Source organism: Macrobrachium nipponense, chromosome 24 (genome assembly GCF_015104395.2).
Source record: "Macrobrachium nipponense isolate FS-2020 chromosome 24, ASM1510439v2, whole genome shotgun sequence".
NCBI lineage: Eukaryota > Metazoa > Arthropoda > Malacostraca > Decapoda > Palaemonidae > Macrobrachium > Macrobrachium nipponense.
The window spans coordinates 44,559,888-44,567,540 of record NC_061091.1 but is presented as its reverse complement, the minus strand read 5'-3'; the positions used below and the strand labels follow the sequence as shown (position 1 = coordinate 44,567,540).

The following is a 7,653-nucleotide window of genomic DNA, read 5'->3' as shown; positions in this document are numbered from 1 at the left end:
ACTGCCATAACTAACAAAATTAGGCCATCTCTTGCAGAAATTAGGGATAATTTCTTTGATGCTAGTGAGAGATATTTACAAGGTAAAAAAGGTAAGAAAGTAGAGAAACAAAAGTCTGACACTACTAGCTTGGCTGCCAAGGTTTCTTTTGACTCTAAAGTAGGTAAATGCAGCATTTGCAGTAAATTAGGCAAAGACCCCAGCCATTTTTTGAGTAAATGTCCTAACTTTGTATCCAGCAAAGATAAAAGAAAAAAATTGGAGGAATTGGGTGCTTGCTCAAAGTGTGGCTATCCAAGTCACATATTATCAGAATGCAGATTCAGATTTAATTCCAGATGTAAAAGCTGCAAAGGCTGGCATATGTCATTTTTGTGTCCCGATGAAAAAGGTGCTACCATATTAAAGAAAAGATCCAAATTCCGAAAAGAAAAAAGAAAGTAAAGCCAGTAACAGTACAGATAGAGTTAGAAACTCTGAGAGTGGTAATGGAGGTGTAGCTGGTAGTTCAAGCAGTAGTGTTGCTGCTATAACTGAAGTTTTAAATTGTGAGGTTGAGGGATATACAATTTTGCCAACTTTAATATTTTCAATTAAAGGTACCAATCTCAGGGTCCTTAAAGACACTGGATGTCAAGCAAATTACATTGAAGAAAATTTGGCTCAAGATTTAAATTTGAAAGTTTTAAATAATGCAGTTTCTTTAACCATTAATGGTATTAATTCCTCTAAGAGTTATAGACTAAACAAGTTGAAATTGAGTTGCCAATTGGTAGCAATAGTTACATTGTATGTGCATTTTGTCTTCCCTCAATTGATGTTTCATTGCAGTTACCTGGGCTAAATGAAGTAGTCAGTGGGTTTGTTTCAAGGGGATACAAGCTAGCAGATCGGGGATTGTTAAATTCTACAGATAGGATAGACAATATTAAATTTATATTAGGGTCACAGTCCTTGCATTGTATCCCTGAAAAGGATATAGTATTTGGGAAATCAAATGACTCCATTTATTCTGATACATGCTTGGGTATATTACTAAAGGGAGACATAAATAAATTAAAGAGCAATTTAAGATTCTTGAAGCCTTGTTCTTCCATGAAGTCAAATATGCAACATATGTTAAAAGCTGTAAATGTACTTCCAACAGGAACTAAAGAAAACGTTTCAGTAGAATCTTCAGCTTTAAATGACTTGGAGACTTCTAATACATATGAGTTGTTTGATGATGATGGTCAGATAATAGAATCTGAGTTGAATAGGGCTACAAATGAATGCTTAGAACTCTCTTGTAAATATTATGTTGGGGAAGACAGAGGTCAATATCATGAAGATAATGTAGAACTGAATGACAGGCTTATAGAGTATGCTTTAGAAGAAACCCATAGGACTGTTGATGGAAGATTGTGTATGCCACTGTTATGGAACCCAAAAGTTAGTCATCTACTAGGCCGCAACTACAAATTAGCCAAATCAGTGTTGAAAACCCTTACATCTAAATTAGAAAAATTACCTGATAAGTTAGCCTTAGTAAATGACACCTTTAAGACTCAGGAGACATTAGGCATCAATAGAAAGAATTGATAATCTTGAGGATTTTATGGATACTCATCCTGAGCATAGTTTCATGCCTTTCATGGGGGGGGTCTTTAAACCAGAGAGACACCACTAATGCCGTGTAGTTTTTCTTTCTAATTTGTATGAAAAAAGTTCTAAATCCCCAACTGCAGTTAGTCACAACATGGCAATATTTCCTGGTGGGCCTTCATTAAACCAAAAGTTAGCCTCCGCTCTCTCCTACAGTTAAGATTTGGTAAAGTTTTTATTATGCTTTGATCTTGAAAAAGCATTCAATCAAATTGCTTTGACAGAAAATGATCAAAATAGACTATTGTTTCTTTGGTATAGAAATATTGAGAAAGAAAGATTATTCATTAGTAGGGTATAAATGTTCTAGGTTTGAGTTTCGGATTAAGATGTAGTCCCACAATTCTCCATGTTGGCCCTCTTTAAAATTTTGATATTGGATGAAGCGCTGGACTCCAAAATAAACAGGATGAAGTCTCTTGTATATCAACTAATATATATGGACAATGGGGCATATCATACTACAGATGAAGAAGCTGATCTTAAGTGGGCATATTCTGTGCTTCCTGATATATTCAAAACTTATAGATTTAACTTGCAACAGTTTGCAACAAATTGTTCATCTCTCACAAGAGAATATTGATGATGATTTTGATAAAGTGACCTCTCACCCTATTAAACTGCTAGGTCTTCAGTGGCATCGTTCCACTGATAAGATTTCTACCAAGGCAATCATTTTAGATATTTCAGCAAACACTAAGAGACTTATTTTGAAGTCTATTGCTAGCCATTTGATGTGCAAAATTTTAATGCTCCCTTCTGAACAGAGCAAAGCTATTTTTGCACGATTTGCAAGTTCAAAGAAATTTGGGATGGGATTGATACCTTGACAGACTCTCAAGTAAGGGAGTGGCGTTGTATTGCCCAGGCAGGCAAACTCTGCTCCACCATTAAGTTTGGAACGAAATTTTGAAGGAAAAAAAAAAATATGGGAGGATTTATATGATCTTGTAGGATTTTGCCGACGTAGTAAGGTCATGTTTGGTTGCGTCATTTACCTTCTTAACTTGAATACAAATGTTGTTTCTTTCGTAATGTCAAAATCGAAGATTGTCAACAAACAATTGGAGTCAAAATCCATTCAGTCTCTTGAGACAAGCATTGTCTTTGGGTACAGAGTGCTTAATTGATATATATCAAGATATTGCTGGAGATCGGTGCATTGAAGCTATAAAAGATTATAAACTGCGGAATGTACTCGGACAGTCTGGTTACGGTTAGCTGGGTCAACTACCTTATGTACATAAGCTTGATAAAATGCAGAAACGCTCAGTGTTGTTCTTAATAGACTAGAACACATTGCTAACTTGTGTGAGGCACATCAGGTGGAGTTTTCTTTTGTTTCAGGTGTGCAGAACCCAGCAGACTGTGTAACCAGACCTATTTCTCATAATCAGTTAACTAAGACTAATTTTATCACGGACCAGAATTTTGACTGATGCATCAGATAACACTATTAGTAGAGATATTCTTACAGTACTGGTTCCAGACCCAGATTATTCTGAAAGGGTAGAAAAATTTGCAGGTTATGTTGAAATTCAAGGCACTGATCATTATCAATTAATTCCTCCTGAAAAGGTATCTAGTTTTGGTAAGCTGGTTAATATTAATGCTTTAGTGTTAAAATTTGTAAATTGTCTGAAAACCTCCTTAGTTCGCAAACATCCAGACAAGTATTCTCATTTGTTTCTTCACTCTGCTGATTTTAACTATTACAGGGAGGCATATCATAGAGTAATTCTGTTGGACCAGAGAAGTCTGTTTCCTGAGATTTTTGAGTACTTTAATTCTGCTTCAAAGAAATTAAGTGACATTCCACCTTTGGTTTCTCAGCTAAATGTATACCAAGATAACAAAGGGTTGCTGAGAGTAAAAAGTAAGTGTGACAGAATCAAGAAAATTAGGAAATACAGGGAGTATGGTTTTCCACTGCTGATGTCAAGTGTAGCCCATTATTGTTTCCTTTGTTAATTAGGCACACACATCTTAGCTTACATCATGCAGGGTGTTATTCTGTTATACAAGAAATTAGGAAAACTGTTTGGATTCCCCATATATTTTCTTTAGTAAAGAAGTATATAAGGGCCTGTATTGGATGCAAAAGGTTCAGGGAAAGTCCTATTAAAATTAAATCAAAGTTCTTATCGTGACGGTTAGAATTGATCCATCAAATGTCCCATTCCGTAATATTTTACATTGATCATATGGGACCCTTTTATGTTAAAGTGAACAATTCCAAAGAAAAGGTATGGATCCTTGTAATTAGTTGCATGTGGTCAAGAGCTGGTAAATCTAAAGCTGTGTGATAGTCTCTCGGTGAGGATTTGCTAAGAGCCTTGCAGCTCCACATTTATCAATTTGGAATGCCTGAGTATATTGTCTCTGATTTGGGAACTCAAATGACTGCTGGATCCAATATTATAGAGACTTTTCTTTCTGATTTTGAAACTAAAGATTTTCTGAGAAGGCATAATATGAATGAGATCAAATTTGACCACTATTATAAGGGTAACAGTGAACTTGGGGATTAGTTTGAAATCTGTGTTAAGCTGTCTAAAAGACTGATACAAGGAGCTATTGGTAAAAACATTTTACCATACAAGGATTTTGAGTTTATTGTATCTAAAACAGTTCACCTTATTAATCGCAGGCCTATAGCCTTTAAAGACTCATTGAGAGAATATTCTCTGGAGGAATTGCCTGAAGTCATAACTCCGGAGAAGTTGTTATATGGCCGCGATCTTGTAACATTGAATATCATTCCACAGTTGCAAGGTACTACTTTAGATCCGGATTGGTCAGTTGATCCAGTGGATTTGATAAGGAACTCCTATGAAAAACTTGTTAAAGTACAATCTAAGCTGATAGACATCTATAATAATGAATTTTTAAACCATCTTGTATATCAAGCAACAAGTAAAAAGGATAGTATAAACCTGTACCACATAAGCAGTTAAAGGTAGGAGATCTAGTTCTAGTTAAGGAAAATATGACCAAAGCCATTGATTACCCATAGAATTGTTAAAGAGCTCTAAGAATATTTACGATGAAGTTACTGGGGCTAAAGTAATGCTAGGTAAAAGTCGAAGATTTGTCAAGCGTCATGTGACAAGCCTGATTCCTTTAATGTCAAGTGATCATTGACAGCATGGCTAAAACTAAGGAAATTCTTTCACGGGAAGACCTTTAATCTGTATATATTACTAGTTAAGTTTTTGTTTTAAATTTATTTTCCATTGATTTTTCAGATGAAAATTCAATCCTCCCCTCGAGTGTATAAAATATATAATCTAAATATATATTCCTATAACATTTTGTAAAAAGTTTATTGCTATTTTGGGTGATTGAGAAAATTTCTTTATGATCGCTAATTACCTTACATGGAGAAACATTCCTTGGAATTGGTAATTATCTCCGTAGTTTACTTTATAATTTCTTTGAATTTGTTTCCTTTAATTTGTTTGTTTTAATTTAATTCCGGTTTGTTCAATTAATGTTTGAGGCTTTATTTTTCCTAATATCACCGTAAATAAAATTGTGCTAATTAACTGACCTCAACCTTCGTTGTGCAAACCAAAGTAAAGAGGAGTTAAAGATAACTACTAACTACCTAATTTTCTGAATATTCCGAGCCAAACAACTCTACGAAGAACCTGCGAAGTCACGGTCGGAAGAAAAAAGCAGTCCAACACCAACCGTCCAGGAGTGAAGACTCTCCCTCGCCTCACCTTCCTTTTGGATATGGATTTATATTCTTCGTCGTAGTGCTGGACATTTTTCAGGACAACACAACGATGGGACTCATTGTGTTCAGTGCTATGAATACTGAGTGTAATACCATGAAGAATTAAATTATCTCTACACCTCGTCTGATGAATATGGAGGCGACCTCAGTGATGGCTATGGAATTATCATATCCATTCTCTATTTCATCCTATGAAGTCACTATAAGGTGGGTCATTGTATTGATTGGCACACTAGTAGTGGCATTTCTTGCGGTGACCTTTTATCATCCCAAGTCAAGTTCAAAGAAAAAATAAAGTAAAGCCTTGAGCACAGTAAGTTGAAAATCGCTCTGTGAAAACTAGGTTTGTTTATAGGCTACTCTAATTAAAATTATCAATTGTCGACCATAAATTGCTTGTTTATTGAAATTCGGCCTTTTAACATATATTCTAAGTGATGCCTTCATCACATATATTTAATTTGTTCACTAGGTCAAAATATGATTGAAATTGTTGGCTTTGATTTGCAATTTTAGAAATTAATATTAAATTGAGACTAGTTTTGGAGGTGAATTTAATTTGTTGATTCGCCTTTATATATTGTGAAAAATTTTTTAGTGTAGTCAAAAATTATATATTTCATTTAAACAATTCTATACAAATTCTAGTTTCCAATTTGAATTGGGTGGTTAAAGACTTATCTATCTTTTAGGGCTGGCTCAAGGTGGAGTGGAAAGCTTGGGACAGGAGTATATCTGCCAATGCTTTTAGGTTTGCTGACCAGAAGCAGTTACTACTCCAAGTGAACTAGCATCAACTGACAACCAACTACATATTATAAATTTCTCAAAATGAATCTACAGATGTTAGTTTCTGTATTGCAAATAAATATTTTTTATAACACGGTCGTTTGTCCTAAGTGATTTTTTCTACTTATAGTTTTCTTTGTGGGGCAGACTTGGGTTTTTATCATTATGACTTATTACTAATTTTTGTTCTATTTTATCTTCATCTGCTTTGGGTTTAACAAGCTTTTTATACATTTTATAGGCTGTAGGTATGCTAACGAAGAGACTGGTGACTAGTTTTTTTTGTTTTGTTTTTGTCCCTCCCTATTTTTTTTGTTATTTTTGTCTGACCTTGTTCTGCGAACAGCTGGGCGCGGGGCGCATTTGTTTTTTTTGTTATCCGTTATTGGGGGAGATTTGTATTAGTTTGTCTGGATTGGGTTTTGTGTGTATGTAAATACATTGATGTTATTGAGGTTGGGGAATGTTATAGAACACAAAAGGTTCCGTACAGAGAGGAAAATGGCGGATGCTAAGAGTACCATAACGCTGCTACATCACGTACGAACGTGAGTGCGGGCATGAGCCCGTTAAGGGGAATCGTAGATGGTGTGTTATCCCAACCAGTGCAAATATTTATTGAAGGTGTGAATAATTATTTAAGTGCAAAAAATATAATGGATGATATAGGGGCGTTTAGAGAGGCGAAAGCTTTGCTAGATTCCAATAAAGGTGACCTCTCCCATCGTTGCTGAAGTTTCCAATTTGCAAAATGTCGTACCTGGACTGATTTGCAAGCATTTTTGAAAACAGTTATGGCTCAAAGGAACACGGAGATATGGTGAGGGACCTCAGGGGTCTTTACAAAATATGGAAGGGCACTAATAGCCTCGTAGAACATAGTTCAAAACTTTTTGACTCAGTGGCAGATTGGGTAGGAAAATTGAAACATCTAAATGGGTTACAGGAAGTAGTGTCTCACTTGAGAATGTACATAAACTGATCTATTTTTTGATGCTCTTGCATGATGTACCGGATGCAATAGTGAATGGCTTTGATGAAAAGATTGAACCTACTTCAGATGAAGAACTACTTTATGACCAAATTGAGAAACATATGTCTAAATGTCCCACTGTAGATAGTAAAATTTTTAATGGGACAGGCCTGGGAAATAGAGTGCAAAGAGACACAGAATTTTCTTCTTCCCGTCTGTGTGCAAAAGTTGAATATAGCAAAAGATCGATCGATCAAAGGCAACATCAGTTGCGCCTTTTCAACTGCAATAAACCAGGGCATCCAAAGAAATTGTGTAGAGCTAAATATTGTGGAATGTGCAAGAGTACGGATCACTATTGGCAATCTTGTCCATCTCAGATATGGAGAGATGCGAGGCCTACACCTCAAAATTCTGGAAGTTATAATGAGAGGACTTCCCAGGCAGGTCAAACCAGAGGGCAAAGGGATTGGCAAAATTTTTGGAAGGTCGATCAACAAAA

The 7,653-nt window shown here is 35.5% G+C and overlaps 1 long non-coding RNA gene across 1 annotated transcript; it reads left to right on the top strand.

Annotated features, from left to right (window-relative positions):
* Positions 1–5,390: 5,390 nt before the first annotated feature.
* LOC135204169 (uncharacterized) lies at positions 5,391–6,270 on the top strand. The gene is made up of 2 exons (XR_010312119.1): positions 5,391–5,596; positions 6,082–6,270. It is a non-coding gene; the product is annotated as an uncharacterized LOC135204169 (long non-coding RNA).
* The last annotated feature ends 1,383 nt before the right edge of the window (positions 6,271–7,653 follow it).